The following is a 17,423-nucleotide window of genomic DNA, read 5'->3' as shown; positions in this document are numbered from 1 at the left end:
TGCAAAGTGCTGAGCTAATTTTTCTAAAAATTAGGAAAAAAGGGAGGAAGCTGATGTTAGGAGTCATTGTATTTCCAATCACATTGGAAGGCAATGCAATCCTAAATTGCATTAACAGAGGGATACAAACAAGATCAAATGAGATACTAATACCACTCTACAAACCCTTAGTAATACTACATCTAGAATACTGCATCCAGTTTTGGTCACCACACTATAAAAAAGATGCTGAGACGCTAGAAAAAGTGCTGAGAAGAGCAACCAAGAGATTAGGGGACTGGAGGCTAAAACATACAATGAACTGGGTGGCAAGAACTGGGCATGGCTAGTCTAGTGAAAAGAAGGACCAGGGGAGACATGATAGCAGTGTTTCAATATTTGAGGGGCTACCACAGAGAGCAGTGGGTCAAGCCATTTTCCAAAGCACCTGAATGCCAGACAAGAAATAATGAATAGAAACTGAACAAGGAGAGATTTATCCTGGAAATCAGGAGAAATTTTCTGACAGAACAACCAACCAATGGAACAGCTTGCTTACAGAGGAGCTTTATCACTGGAAGCCTTCAAGAAAAGACTGGACTGCCATCTGTCAGAAATGGTGTAGCGTCTCCTGCTTGGGCGGAGGGTTGGACTAAATAACCTACAAGGTCCCTTCCAACTCTGTTAATCTGTAATCTAATCTACATTCTTAGAGGAATGCAACGGATTGTTAAATGGTACAATTTATTGTATTTTGGTTTTCTTAAAAATAATAGGATAAGAGTGATAACAGAGAGATCCTTCTACATAAGATTTAAACAATTACAGAGAAATCCATGTAGAGGAATTGGGGGTGGAGTGGGGTGGGAAGAGAGAAATTAAAGCATTGTGTTGGCATGATGTATGGGCATTGTCATTTCACATGAAAATATGAGCAAGGAGAGCTTGCAGAAGTTGCACACAACAGCACAACATTACTTTGACAAAAGTGTTCAATCCTGCAGATACCTCTGAATACTGTAAGCATATCTCTTTGTTAAGTTAAAACAGACTCATACTTTAGCTGTCATAACAGATTCCTTGATGCACACTTTTATCAATGAATTGTTGTCCTGCACACTATTCTGAAAAATTCAAAATCTTACTTCTTTCTATCTGAAGAATAAAAGAGTTAGCCATACTCCTTAGAAGGCATTAGAAATGCAGCGATCCATGACCATTCAGTCACCTAGGCAACACAGCATTTAAGTTTAATAATAAACAAACAAACAAACCATTCCATAATTATTCTATAGATGGTGTGGAAGAAAACCAAGTTGCATGTGCTGGCCCTGATTCTCACAATATGATTTCTTCCAATTCATAGAGACAGCCTACAAACATTTGTCATGGGCATCCCTCATATTTTCAAAGTATGAGGTAGAATCAGTTGGAGTGTAATGGTAGAAACTGCCATTCTCCCCATGTAGTGTTAGGCTTAGGGGCAACGAACATCTAAATGAGACTGATGTCTACATTTAAACACTTGTTGAGTCAAGGATTAGGACAAGAATACACTGTTTATGGATCTATTTTGTTTTTAACTACTGCAGCCAAGGGCAAAAGAGCGATTTGGCAAGGCAGTCATTGTTATCTATATATAATCAGGGGTGGGATTCCACCGGTATAACAACCGGTTCCATCATCATGCTAACACCGAAATGAAGCTGCTGGTGATAATCTATTTCATATCATTTTTACCATGTTTTATCAAGGTTTTTATACTTGATAGAGTATACTCATTCTCACTAGAATGCATAACAGTGATTAAGCACATGAGTTTACTTACTAAGGAAAAAAAACAACTGAAAAGCAAAAGGAATATGAATAAATGAAAAGCAAAATTTATATATGGGAGAATGGAAGGAACTGTGATTCATGGGAAATCTATCATCCACCCCAATGATTCATCTAATACTAGATTACAATGGAGATATAACGGGGATTGTCTTTGTTGATGGAGGTAATTTCAGGGTCAATACTTGGAAATAACATTCTGACATTCTTTAGAAACTTCAACATAAGAACTGCTTGAGAATTCTGGATGCTTGTCAAATGTGGGGCATTTTTAATATGCCATCAGTTTAATTCATTAGGCATTCATGCCCTCATTTTGTTCCATTTGTAGTAAAGGTCCTTGATGAATCAATGGCTCTGTAAATTCAGATACTCCTGGAAAAAAAAATCAGCTTACTTGGAACCATATCAGTGTGGAAATATGTCAGGTTATGAGACTGATTCAGTTTCTATCAACTTGATAGCCCAACACTAATGGGATTGCAACTTTATTGTTTCTCCTTGACCTCTCAAACTGGTACTATTCACTACAATACCCTTCTGTTCTGTAGTCCGTGAATAAAGGACACAGTGCAGCAGGGTCGTACTTATAGAACCAAGTTGAGAAGATAGATTTGTTTAACCATTCTTTGGCCTCATGACAAATTGTGGAGTTCTATTAGGTTGTCTTTTTATTTCAGGACTGTTTGACATCTATACTGATGGCATTATTAGGAGATATAAAAAGAAGTCACTCTAACTTTTGACATTTCTGACACCTAATTCTATTTCTTTATGTCATCTGAGTCAAGAAATTCTGGAATCAATGTATGAAGAATGATCTCATGATAAGGATGATGAATTCCCTAGGAATCACAGTGACATCCACACATAAGCCTTAGGTCTCATTTATTTACATTTCATTTTACTTCTCATTGTTTTTTTCTTAAGAGTAAAATCATAACAATGCATGCGCTTATGGATTCTAATGAATGCGAGTCACTCTTCCTACTGAAGGTGTGGCTGACACCATTCTCTGAAATTCACACTGCTGTTTTCAGCAGGCTTTTGGACAGAGGATTTCTAACCCCATTTTACTATCTGACTTCAATGGCCCCTATGTGGATATTAGCTATTCATTATTATTTTCTTGATTTGTTTTTCCTTTGGATTTTTAAAATATTAATAAATTACTGTGACTTACATTGGATATAAATATATTAATAAATCTATTAAATAAGTAATTAATTAACCTGCAGAGCTGAGAGTGGCTTCTCTTAGCAATAAATTGTTTAGCAACAATCACTGTGGTTGATCAGGAAAAACACACCACATTTATTCAGGCCTGTTCATCTCAAAAAGCAATTCATACCATGTAGGACTCTTGATGTAATACTAAAAACTGCTAATATTATACTAATATTATAAAATCCTGTAGGCTTGGTATCTGACATTCTCACCCCAAGAACCTCTCTTTTCATTCTAAATATATTCAGAGCAAAGGTGGGCTTTTGAAAAGCAACCTAATTTTTATATTACAAGGCAGAGAAGAAGGAAAGAAAGCAGCCACTTACATCTTCTGGATAATTTCATTGCATTGGGTAACATAGTAAGACCTAAAAAGGATAGGAAAAGCATGGTTTTTGAATACTTCCTAATCTCTTGACACTCAATGGTCATCAAAGATACATGTAGTTGTTTCTGTCTAACCAAATAACTTGGTGTGTGGTGTGCATGTACAATTTGTCTTCAAATCTAATTAAAGTGATTGCATGTGGTTTGCCTCTATGTGAGTCTAATCATGATAGGGTGCTAGATGCTGCATCACCCGTAAAGTCATGGAATCAATTATTAACCAATCTACTTAGAGACAAACTACTCTCTAATAAACTATTTGGTTTCAGAAAAAAACTATCCTGTTATCTGCAACTCTTATACTGCAAAAACATGTGGATTACACAACTCGATCAGGGCAAAGCAATCTACATAAACTTCTGTAAAGCCTTTGATTCAGTGGTACATGACAAACTACTACTAAAACAAAAATCTTATGGCATCTCTGGACACCTGCATAAATGGATAGAAGCATTCCTGTCAAACAGACAACAAATGATCAAAATTGGGAGCGTCCTATCAAATTCTGTACCCGTCAACAGTGGTGTCCCCAAGGCAGTGTTCTAGAACCAACTCTCTTCATACTCTACATAAATGACCTCTGTGATCATATTAAGAGAAATTGTGTTCTCTTTGCTGATGATATAAAGCTATTCAACACCACAGAAGATACTGCTACCCTTCAAAAAGTCCTCGACTATGTATCAAAATGGTCAAACAAATGGCAACTTCAAATCTCAACAAATAAATGTTCTGTCTTACATATTGGCAAAGAAAATCAGAAAATAAAATACAAGCTGAATAGTCAAGACCTTGTTGATGATCCAAACTCTGTCAAGGACCTTGGAGCACTCACCTCTAATGATCTAAGTGCTAGAGCCCACTGTAACTACATAGCCAAAAAGGCATTAAGAGTTGTTAATTTAATATTACATATCTTTTTCTCTGGTAATATCACACTAATTAGAGCGTACAAAACATTTGCTAGACCAATACTTGAATACAGTTCATCAGTCTGGAACCCGCATTACATATTGACGAACACAGTTGAGAAAGTCCAGAAATATTTCACAAGAAGATTTCTACACTCCTCTACTCGTTGCAGAATACCTTATGCCACCAGACTTGAAATTCTAGACCTAGAAAACCTAGAATTATGCCACCTTTGGTCCGATCTAAGTATAGTATATAAAATTATACATTGCAATGTCCTATCTATCAATGAATACTTCAGCTTCAACCATAAAAATACAACAGCACACAATAGATACAAATAGATACCTGACTCTGTGGTTTCTTCCCCAAACCCCCAAAATTTTAACCTTAGACTGTCTAGTATTGATCTCACCCCTTTCCTAAGAGGTCTGTATGGGGCGTGCATAAGCGCACCAACGTGCCTACTGTTCCTGTCCTATTGTTTTTTATTTTTCTTATATTGTTTTCATAACTATGTTTATACTTATACCTGTTATTTCATAATCGCTTGACAAATAAATAAATAAATAAATAAATAAATAAATAAATAGATAGATAGATAGATAGATAGATAGATAGATAGATAGATAGATAGATAGATAGATAGATAGATGTTGCATCTGTGTTTATATGTTTCTGCCCTCCACTCAAATTTTATCTATGTTTATGTATGTTGAGGAGCATAGGGAAAGCTATATAGGTCTCACTGTTGTTCATGTGGCCAGGAAGGAGAGGGGCTGGATGAGGAAATCACAAAAGCAGCATTTGGACCTACTGTCCAATTGTCTCTCCAATAGGAATACACTAGGAGCTGTTTTCTTCTGATCTGATATTAGGCCCAAGCCAAAAATTAAGACAGTGAAATCCAATCAAGTTCAATCTTTTACTGTATTTGCTTGCACCTAATAGAAGGAATCTTGTCAAACTAAAGCTGTAACTTTCTAACCTGCTAAACATCTTCTGAGAGATTCTAGGATGGTTACCCTGAGCTATTTCCACTGTCCCCATCTATCTCAGAACTGCACAATCTCTTCACCCAAGTCTCTTTCTGGGAAAACTCTGAGCTGACAAAATCCTCCTGCTCTGCTGCTGCACGTGCACATTTCTATCACATCTAAGTAATTTTTAGGTTTGATCTTTTTCCTACTGGAATGTCCTACCACTTCAAATTTGGTCCTGTTACATTTTGCAGAAAATATTCATCACATCCCAACCTTTTTTGTATAATTTCTTTCTAACTTTCTCTTGGGGTAAAAAGGATAAAAGAGCAGTTCTGTAAGATGGTGAACTTGCAGAAATGTTCCTTTCTTCTTCTTACTCCAAGGATATTATTTGTGTTGCTTTTAAAAGCACACAATTTATATGAAGATAGCGCATATGCTGTGGGCAACAATTTTTCCCAAGTGGAGGAAATATTAGATATCCTTGTAGTTTTAATTTTTCTTTCCTATTTTCTCACCTCTGTTTCTTTCTTTGTAGCTTTTTCCCCTGGACTTCTCATTTTTTATCATCTTTAATCTTAAGCAGTAATTTTTTTTTAAGTCAATCTACTTAGTTACAGGTAATTAATTATAAACTGTTCAAAAACAAAAGGCACAATATCTGTGCAGTCAGGAAGAACTGCATGGCTAAGATTTCAGGGAGAAATAATGGTGAGAAGTCTTTTCCTGAAATATAGCTTTCTTATTCAAGGCAGCCAGTGTGCCAGACACTATATCTTCTCCAAGACTCCTGCTAAGCCAACAATATCTTTCCTGTCTTCATCAGAGACCTTAAATTTACTGCAAAACATAAGGGAAAGATGCTCCACTTCTTGTCAATTGGTCCTTACCTGCCTTCTTAATCTAGAAGTTTATAGCTCAATCTTCTTCCACAGTGTTTGGTTTTGCCTCCCATCTCTAAATGGTTTGGTGTGTTTCCTGGGTCTCTAGGATGGAAAGATAGAAATAACGTTGTGTCCAGATGAGTTTGTCTTGTCTTGGAAATGAGACAGAGGCAAAAAACAAAGCAATAATATAGAGAAGAGTATAAAACAAACAATAAACCAAATCACATAATAGAAATAATAAAGAAAGAGAAAGGATGAAGTAGCCTAAAATTAAACTAGGGTTGTGGGGGAAATCAATTTTTGATTTGAATGGGACTGAAAAACCAGTAGGCCAGGGATGGGGAAACTTTTATGGTCACTCAGGAATTCTGGGAGTTGAACTCCACAAGTGATAAAAGAGCCAAGTTTCCCTACACCTGAACTAGGGGAAAATGTAATCCTTTTTTTCAAAACAATGCTAGGCTGTCCCACTGTTGTCTTCTGTCTGAGTTCATGTTCATTCAGGAAGGAAATCTGTCTGTATCCTGTTATCATATTGACTGGCAGGATTTCAAATAATTTTATCTCTTTCCTCAATTGCTCTGTGGACATCTGTCTTAAAGTAGATAAATATCCCAGACAGAAAACTTAAATTTTACTGTGTTTTTGTCACTATTAACATGGCCCTATTTTATGGTTTTAACATTGATTTGTTAGGTTTGAAGTTGATTTAAATTTGAAGTTATTTTTATTGAAAAGATGGCTAAAAATAAAAGAGGGATATGATAGTATGAGCTATTTATTACCTTTGCCCTTGTGATCATCAATCCAGTGTTCGCAATTTTAATTTTTTTTAATTCAATAAAAAACTGTAAGAAATTAAACAATTGGTGTTTCTTAAACATTTAAATGAACTTCAATGAATGTTTTCTGTTCTTTAAATTACATAATATTTTGACTGGGGAAATTGCATTCTATTGTAGTACTGAAATTATTAGAATGAAATTCTCCTAATCAAAACATTGATGCTATTAATTTGATTGAGAAGTGAAAGATAAACTTCTGCCCTGTTTAAAAGACTGCACATGAGATTCCTTGAACAGGAAATGTTGAGCCTACACACCCATAATTAGAAACACCAAAGGTTTTGACGCACTTTAGAGCAGAGAGAAAGCTTGAGGAAGGAAATGCCATATTTGAGAACCAATGGCAGATGACGTGGCACTGACATTTTGCCCAAAACATCTGTTTCAGACTCAGAATTCGCTTCTGGGATCACCTTTCCTTTTCATTACAGAAGAAAGTTAGAAAGATAGAAAGTTACAAAGCTACTGCATAGACAAAGACATCATGAAAATAAATGTCTTCTATATGGTTTTCTTGTTGTTTGATCAAATGCTGTTACAGTTTTATTGCAGCTACAATGCAACTCTGCTGCATTATGATTTATGTTTCTTTGTTTTAATTGTTGCTAAGATCGGTCTGCAATGTTATGGAGGGTAGGCAAGACAGAAAATAAATGAATTAATAAACAATTATTAGCAGCCACTGATAAAACCATTCATCCCAGGGAATTATCTAGGACAGGGCTCCCCAACCCCTGGGCGATGGACCACTACCAGTCTGTGGCCCATCCGAAACCAGTCCACGCAAGCAGGAGGAGAGCACACAAATCTCCATTTGCACATGTGCAGGGTTAGGTTGCACACATGAAATCAACCCCTCTCTCTGCCACCACTGCCTACTGTGGTCTCTGCTGATCCACAGAGCCAGAAAGATTGGGGACCGCTGATCTAGGATATACATATTCATCAAAAACTCAGCTGGAAAGTGCTGGATATTTTTGCCTCCGAGTTCTGTTACATTTATTGTTAACTTGGGGGCCCATTGCAAAACAATGCCTCAGAAATGACAAAACAGGCAGTCTCATAGGGCTTTGGTAAGCTTAAAAAAATTTTTTAGACATAGGCTTCCCCACCAAATAACTTGATACATTTATTTTTGTTTCATCTGCAAAATTCCCTGATTTCGGTATGCTAATGTTATTCCAATTAAACCAGGGGTGGGTTTCAAAAATTTCAGCAAACGGTTCTCTGCCTAGTTGCTGGGTGGCGATGGTGGGCGTGGCCTAGCCAGCCTCCTGCACCATGGTGTGAGGGGGCTCATTTTTGCCCTCCCCGGGCTCCAGGGGCTCTCTGGAAGCTGGAAACGGGCACATTTCTGGTCTCCCTGAACTTCTGGGAGGCCCATTTTCCCCCTCCCTGAGCCTCTGCACATGCCCTGCACTTACCTACATCCAAAATGGGCCCTGTGGGGACTCTGGGGAGGGGAGGGGTGGGCAGGGCCAGCCAGGAGTAGGATTTGGGGGTCCCAAACCCCTGCAAACCCCCAGCAGCCCATTCCTGAATTAAACCATTGGAAATTAGAATTTTTACAGCAAAACAAGTAAAGAGTATCAAAAGATTTGCCTTTTCTGAGCTCTGATGAGTTGTGATTGGATTGATCTAGGAGGGAGGGAGGGAAGGAAGGAAGGAAGGAAGGAAGGAAAGGAAAGGAAAGGAAAGGAAAGGAAAGGTGGTTGGCATGTATTCATCATTAAACACTGGTATTTGGCTACACAATAGATGTTCTTAATGCAATTACTGTAAAATAGGCCAAAATTTACTATTTAAATCTTGGTAAAATGCTCTAGCTACCTGTTGCAACAGACAACCAATCCTCAAGAATTCAGTAATTAAATGTTTTCTGGAATCCCAGTACAAAGGGTTTAAATCCCACTCCTGCAAACACATATTTTTCAGATGTCATTCAATGAGGTGTCTTCTAGATGACTTTAACCATTCATAACCAGAAGATTCCTATTAAGGTTTTGAAAGACTTTATAAGGAGAGGCAAAAGGATAAACTTTACATGCTGGACTACAAAAGGGATTTTTAAGGCTTTGAAAAGCTTTTGCCTTGAAGTATAGATGAATACAAACTACCTCTGAGTCTTTCTTTCAAGGGGTAAAGAATAGTTCTCAAAACTCAGAGAAGGAATACAAGATTGGCTTATTTTACCAGGGCAAAATGAATACTCATCCTGGACTTTTACTAATGAGGAATGATTGACGAAGCATTTGAATTCTGTTTTTATTTTAATTAAGGGATGAGCTACAGGAAGAAGAGATTATGTTGTAATTAGAAATGGTGATAAGCTGTTAAGACTGTTTTTTCTTGTTGGGATGAAAAGGGGAATTCTTTCCTGTTCTTTTTGTGTGTGTGTGTGTGTTTTAATTTCTCACACTTTTTTATCCTATTGCATGTTTCTCTTTGTATTTTGTATAATTTGTATGGGGTTTTATTCTTTCCTTTTATTATTCTTAACAAAAATACTGAAACTCAATCATCCCTGACCTGCATGACCCTATTTGGAGATTTATACTTGAATATACACTACTACATAAATTAACAATGATTGAGGCTGCTAGAAGAGTAAGAACCAGGTAACCTCGATACCTGAAGCTGTAAAATAGGAAGGAAAAAAGAAAATACTTCAAAATAGAGGACTTTTGACTGGAGAACCCTGTAGAAGACTTCATTGAGATCTTTTGCAATACATAGGATTTTCCAGTCATTTGAGGCAATAATGGAACACACATTCAATTCGGTCCGATCTAACTATATTATATAAAATCATACATTGCAATGTCCTACCTGTCAATGAATACTTCAGCTTCAACCATAACAATACAAGAGCACACAACAGATACAAACTCAAGGTCAACCGCACCGAACTTGATTGCAGGAAATACGACTTCAGCAACATAGTGGTCAATGTCTGGAATACTCTACCTGACTCTGTGGTTTCTTCCCCAAACCCCAAAAACTTTAACCTTAGACTGTCTACTATTGACCTCACCCCTTTCCTAAGAGGTCTGTAAGGGGCATGCATAAGCGCACCAATGTGCCTACCGTGCCTGTCCTATTGTTTATTTTTATTTTTCTTATATGTATCCATTCATGCATTCATAACTATGTTTATACTTATACCTATTATCTTGTAAGCGATTGACAAATCAAATAAATAAAATAAATAAATAAAGGGTGACCCTAACGTGAACTTATATATCTGCTAGCATCATTCTCAGCCATTTGAACTACGTATCACATTGGTAGTATATGTTATTTTAAAAAATTAAGAGTAGCTGATATTATTTTGTAAACTTCCTTGAAATTATCTATAAATGTATGCACCTTTCAGTTGAAGAAGAAAATGCCTGAATTTTGAAACATCTATACATATTTACATTACCACCTGTCAACCAGTCAATCAATTATGAAATAACAAGAAACTTGTACTTTAAAGGCTATTTAATTAGCAAAACTCATGGCTAAATGACATGCTATAAACTGTATTTTATTTCATGTTAATGTTAAGTCTTGCTGATTGTGCTTTTTATTATCTTCCAATTAATCTTGATTCCTGGTGGCTATACAAACCAGTCCATGCTTTCTTCACATTTTTGAGAAATGGTTTACAATTGCCTTCTTCATTCAGAGGGGGAGAAATGAGAGAGTACCCCAAAGCCACCCAACTGGCTTCATGCTTAAGGCAGTTATTAAGCGATTCATACGGTCATGAAGTGAATCTGACTTTGCCCATTTACTTTTCTTTTTGGAAGCTGGTTGGGAAAGTAACAAATGGGGACCACATGAGCCCAGGAGAGTGCAAAATACATGCCAGTTGCTAAACACCCAAATCTTGATCACATGACCATGGGGATGCGGCCATGGCCGTAAATGTGAAAACCAGTCAGTCACTTTTTTTAATGTTGTTGTAACTTTGAAAGGTCATTAAATAGTTGTAAGTTGAGGATTACATATACCAATTTCAAAATTAAAAAACTATGGACGTCATTCAGGAGAACAATTCCCCTCCCCTTTCAGATAAACCAGTGGTTCCCAAACTTTTTCAGTCCACCGCCCCCTTGGTGATACAAACTTCTCCTCAGGGGTCCCCACCCAGGGCTGGGATTCAAATTTCTGTGGGCATGGCCTAATTTGGGGGCATGGCCTGCTAGTCACGTTACCAGGTAGGCGTGACTTGTTGCTCACGTGACCGGGTGAGCATGGTTTGGTGACTGGCAAACCAAATACAAATGGTCCTCACTTAATGGCAATTGCTTAGCAAGTGCTCTAATTTATGACTGGCCTCCCCAGAGCTACTTGACCTGTTTTTGGAGTTTTGACAGCCATGCACACACACACACACACACACACACACACACACACACACACACACACACACCCTTCTAACCCATCTGGTTGGACTAGATACCTCATTCACTTTCTCCTCCCTCCCTTTGTCTTTCTTTCTTTTCTGTTCAGTCCACCTCCCCCTTGGTGCTACAAACTCATCCTCAGTGTTCCCCACCCCCACCCCCTATAAACAGTATTATTTGGAATAGCGGTTTGCACGACCCACCAAAGAAGATAGTAACAGTAAAATTCAAAATTGTAACAATTGCACATTTATTCAAAATCCAATTTAAAAATCTTTTAAGTTAATGTTAATTCAACAAAATGGTTGAACATGATCCAGTGATACCAGGTTTTCAAAGTCTAATTGTCATTTATCAATTTAAGAATTTACTGAACAGTGAAGCAGTTACTAATGCGATGGATGTGCTTGGTGAATTGATACCAGTTTCCTAATGTCTGGTTTTAAGTCACTTAGCAGGAGTCTTAAATCATCACGTTCAGTAATCTGGAGTCTTATTTCTTTGCTTGGAGAAAAGTTGGATGATCACACTGAAACCACATTCCACCAAATATGATGTTGGAAATGCAACAAGGAGCTTCTTAACTATTGCCCATAGTGCAGGATAGCAATCAAAAATTTCCTTCTGTAACTAAAACTCTTGGTACATTTTTTTAAACTTTGGCTTCAGCTCAATGTCATTTTTCAGTTCTATTAGTTGTTCCTCCACTACCCCATTTTCCTCAGTATCTAAAAATGGATCTATCACCCAATCTGGAATTTCCATCAAAAGAAGATCCTGATACTGCTCAGACATATCTTTATGCAGCATGTCCAAATGGTCACAAAAACATGCAGATCATCATCTTGTATCCCACCTTTCTTTTCTAGCTCAGACAAGCTTGGAAATTGGTATAGCTTGCAATGGCCTATATTGCATTTGAATAGAGCTAACTTCGAAATAAATGTAGAGATGACAGATTTGGCCTTAATAAGATTGACTTCATTTCCTTGCAAATGCAAATTCATTTCATTGAACTTTGTAAACAGTTCTGAAAAATAAGCAATGTCATGCCTGATCTCTTTGAGTTCATCACTGAGCAAAGCATTCTTGCCTTCAAAAAATTTCACAAGTGTCAAAAAGATTGTAAAAGCATCTCAAACTGTTGCCTTTTGATAGCCAATGAACTTCTGTATGAAGCAGCAAATGATCAAAATCTTTATCATTCTCAACATAGAGCTCCCGGAATAGTCGATCATTGAGAGCATGTACTTTAATTTTGTTCACTGCAGTAATGACAGCGTGTAATGACTTGTTCAAGCGATCACTGAGGTTTTTTGCAACCAGATGTTGGCGATGAATGACACAGTGAATGGTAAAGACATTTGGCACTGCTTTTTTCAAGTAAACAACACACCCACGGTAGCGACCAGTCATTGATGGTGCTCCATCAGTTGCACAAGCAAGTATGTTGGTTAGTGGAATTTCCTTGTCTTTGAAGAATTGCTCAACAACATGAAATATTGACTCCCCTTTAGTACCTGTATTTAGTTGCCTTGCAAATAACAACTCTTGAGTCAAACTTTCATCTTTAATAAAGTGCACATAAGCAAGAAGCAAAAATTCATTGCCTGGCAAAATTGATTCATCCAGCGGTAATGCAAGTGTTTTCTGTAGTATGCTGCACAATACATCTTCCACATTCTCAGCCATTTCATCTATGCATCTTTGAACTGAATTGTTGCTGAGAGGAATTGTCTTAATTGGTAACTTAGTAAAACAGTACTCAGCAACTTAGTAACTTAGCAAAACAGTACTCAGAACCTCACTAATGGCTGGTAGGATGAGTTCTTCACCAATAGTATGTGGTTTTCCAGACTTAGCAATCAGCAATGAAATGTTGTATGATGCACGCAAGCCATCAGTTTTTTGTTGGGAAGCATTAGAAAACATGCAAGACAGTGTTGGGCGCTTTTGAAATTTGTCATGAGGTGATTGAAAAAAAGTTAGATTCTTGTCTGCCTTGTCAGGATGGGCCTTCTTCAAATGTTCGTTCAGACTGGAAAGCTTCATTGCCTCATTAGAAAATACTTTCCCACATATTAGGCACTGTGGCAGCTGCTGGTTTGATGATGCTGGTATAAATCTATACTTCAGATACTCCACACTATATTGTCTACATTTCTTCTTTGACTTTTATGCTTCTCTCATTTCTGCTCTGAAAATCAGAATATTTACAATATGTGTATATTCACATCTGGTTTGAAAAGAGTTACAGTTACGGGGGGATTTTAGTAGAAATCTGCTTTTTTAAACCAAATACAAGTGGTCCTTGCTTAACGGCCGGTTGCTTGGCAAGTGTCCTAATATTTATGACTGAACTCCCCAGAGCTACTTGACCTGTTTTGGAGTTTTGACAGCCATACACACACATACACACACACTCCCTTCTAACCCTGTTGGAGCAGGTCATTGGACTAGAATCAGCAAAGCATCTCTGATTAGATTCTAGTAGTGAATAGAATCTAATCAGAGATGCTTGCTGATTCTTATTCATTTATGTCCAAATGGAGCGGTGCACCAAATCAATCGGGTGAGCCTGAGAGAAGGAAAGAGAGAGAAAAGAAAGAGAGAGGTAAAGAGAGAAAGAGAAAAGAAAGAAGAAAAGAGAAAAGGGAAAGAAAGAAAAGGGACAAAGAAAGAGTGGGGGAGGGAGGGGGGAGAGAGAGACAGAAAGAGACAGACAGAGACCGAGAGAGCTGATGCATCAGATTGAAATGAGGTCTAGTTTAGAGGCCCTTTCTCACATTGAAACATATTTGCCAGCATCTTTGCCAGCACATTGAAACATCTTTGGCTTCTATTAATTAAAGGTTTTGTGGACGAAACATGGCCAAGACTATCAGGCAGCTCTCACATTTTGTTGAGGCTTAAACAGGATCCACTGGACCAGACCTCCACCCTAAAAAATTACCTTTCCCCAATGTATTACAGTGCCAATTCTGAAGAAGGCAAAACCAAAATGTACTGGTAAATTACAAGAACACACACACTCCCTTCTCACCCTGCTGGAGCAGGTGATTGGACTAGAATAAATATCTCATTATCTTTCTCCTCCCTCCCTCCTTATTTCTTTTTCTTTCTATCCCTTCCTTCCATCCCCACTTCTTTCTTTGTCTGTCCCATTTTCTTTCTGTCCCTTTTCTCTTTCTTTTCTCTCTCTGTCTCTCTCTTTCTCTCTCTCAGATTCACCCCATTGACTGCTGCACGCTCCGGTGCAAGGGGCTTAATGGGGTGAGCTTGTGGGGCCTCACCTCGAATGTAGCTGCAGTGGGACATTTGAAAAGAAGAGCAAAGCCACTCTGGGTTTCCTCCCCTTTTCAAACATCCCACCGCCACTGTGTTCAAGGCAGGCATGTCGGGAAGGTGGAGAAAATCCAGAAGGCACGTCGGGAAAGCAGAGGAAAGCCAGAGTGGGTTTGCTCCCCTTTTCAAACATCCTGCCGTCCTTGCATTCGAGGCGAGGCCCCGCAGGTTCACCCAACTGACTGCTGCACACTCCAATGCAAGGGGTTCAGTGGGGTGACCTGCAAGGTCTCGCCTTGAATGCAGCAGCAGCGGGACATTTGAAAAGGAGAGCAAACCCACTCTGGCTTTCCTCTGCTTTCCTCCACTCCCACCATCACTGTGTTCGAGGCAGGCACTTTGGGAAAGTGGAGGAAAGCTGGAGTGGGCTTGCAGAGTGTAACTCACCTAGATCAGAAGATGGTAGGAAGGCAGGGAGGGCTGGCTGGCTGGCTGGTGCTGGTAGCGATGGCAGGAGGGAAAATAGGAAATGAGTGCACGTGTACTACATAAGGAGTGACTGGGCAGGGCAGGCAGGAAATGCTGTCAGCGATTGTTGTGCATGCGCACAATGTCATGCATGCACAATAAGGACAGCAGAAAATGGCTGGCCAGGGGCCCTTTTTGCTGGTTCTTCAACCTACTGGAATGGTAACAACAGTTCTTGTGAACTGGTAAAATCTCACCCCTGAATTGTGCCCTGTGAGGGGCCCACCTCCAGTGCCCCACTGCTGCCTCTTACCAGCCCCCTGCCAGCCCTTGCCTCTTACCACCCCCCTAAGTCATCCCACCACCCCCCAGGGGGTGGTACCGCCCACTTTAGGAACCACTGAGATAAACTATATTCTTCAGATTCACTTTCTTTAAAAAAAAGCCAGTCTCCACGCCAGCTATTCACCAAGATATCATGAGGCAAAATATGCAGTTACATTTCTTTCTTTCTATTTTGTAATAAAGGTCTCTTCCTGTTCCTATGGTTTCAGACTATAAATAAACATTCCTAACAATGACTGTTAGACATGATGTGGAAGAGTTCTTCTTGGAAGACTTTTTTTAAGATGTTAAAAAATGATTTCTGCGTCATGAAAAACAATAACCATCATGGCCTTTCACGAACGTTCGTGGAGTAATCAATCTCCCTCAATCTAAAACAGCAAAGGGAAGAGCTGTCAACCGTAAAGCAGGTAAAAAGCTTGGCTAAATATATCCATTTCTTCACAACCTTGGTGAAAAACAATCACAACTCGATTCCACTGTTGCTTTCTGTAGAAGATTTGTTAGTGACCCTAAGAAGTGTTATCTCAGAGATAGTCTCTGTTTGCACACAGAAGGATTCAGGTTTAGCCTCTGACCACCTGGGAAAAATTCAAATTGAAAGCCAGAGTTCTCAACAGGCAATGTAGCCAGCGCTGGTCCTTATGAACCAATGGCTGACTCAGTTTAATATGCAGCTGTCCATTTCTGGTTTACGCATGGAATTCTTTTCCTGACAAATTAAAAAAAACAAATTTAAGAAAGACACATGGACTTTGTCAAAGTAACAAAAATACCTAACAGCATGATCCTAAGATTGATTTATTATTTTTATCGTGGAACATGACTCTACAACAGCAATAGTACTTAAGATTTATCTACTGTTTCACAATGCTAGTACTATCAGGATTCTGGCAGTTACCTCATCTACATCATGAGCCATGAGCCAAACTTTCTTATTGGGAGTTAACATGTCCGGTACTGCCTGGGTGTAACCGACTCTGAGACACATAATTGTCACCCTTGGCCCTGGTTTTCCCCCACCCCATGGGTCTATTGTAATTCATATTCTCTAGTGGGGCACATCCATAGCCAAAAGTCTTCAATCATGCTCTCCAGTTAGAATTTTGCAAGGCAGAAACTTCAGTCACTTAAGCTATTCTCTTTGAAAACATTTATGGACTGCGGTTTCCAGTTTTGCAAGCTACCGCACTGCTCCCCACTCCCTTTCTGTTGGCAACTCTAAAAAGATCATAGAAATATTTTATGAATTGACATTACAGCCCTCTCTATGTGGTTTACAGAGTCAGCATATTGCCCCCAACAATTTGGGTCCTCATTTTAGCAACCTCAGAATGAGGGAAGGCTGAGTCAACGTTGAGCCGGTCAGGATCCAACTGCTGGCAGCAGAATTAGCCTGTAATATTGCATTCTAACCACTGTGCCACCATGCAATATGTCTAATGCTACAAAATAATGTAGATGGGAAAGTTTGGGATTGTGGATTACCTTTGGAAGATCTTGTAGAGTGTCTAGCTGTTCCTTTTAGCACCAGACGCTGCATTTTTGTTGTGGGATTGATGCCATCCAGAGATATAGAAATCCTTTGCAGAAAGACAAACTGTGCTATCCTTTAAAACTCCTCAAGAAGCAGCATTTATTGGGGACTTCCGGTCTGTAGCGCTTCAGGGCAGGCAGGAATCTGCAACTGTGCACGGTTTCTGCCTGTGTTCGCTGCCGGAGTGCCCTGAGCCACCCGGCTTCAGGGCTAGCCACCTCCGTAGAAGGTGGCGAAGATAGGGGGATCTGGCAGGGTCGAGAGATATCGCACCTCTCTTCTCTAGCCAGCTAAACCCCCTTTTCCGAAGGCAGCTGAGCGGCGGTCAGAAATGG

At 39.0% G+C, this 17,423-nt stretch overlaps 1 long non-coding RNA gene across 1 annotated transcript in view; it reads right to left on the bottom strand.

Annotated features, from left to right (window-relative positions):
- LOC148127349 (uncharacterized) overlaps positions 1–17,423 on the bottom strand; it is a 68,577-nt gene that overhangs the window by 22,679 nt on the left and 28,475 nt on the right. Inside the window, exon 2 of the long non-coding RNA XR_015742242.1 lies at positions 6,215–6,310. This is a non-coding gene — a long non-coding RNA (uncharacterized LOC148127349). The remainder of the gene's footprint in view (positions 1–6,214; positions 6,311–17,423) is intronic.

The sequence above is a fragment of the Pseudonaja textilis genome, chromosome 2 (genome assembly GCF_049901715.1).
Source record: "Pseudonaja textilis isolate UNSWEBS1 chromosome 2, rPseTex1.2, whole genome shotgun sequence".
Lineage (NCBI taxonomy): Eukaryota > Metazoa > Chordata > Lepidosauria > Squamata > Elapidae > Pseudonaja > Pseudonaja textilis.
Note: the sequence above shows the minus strand (reverse complement) of the source record. Positions and strands in the feature narration are given on the sequence as shown.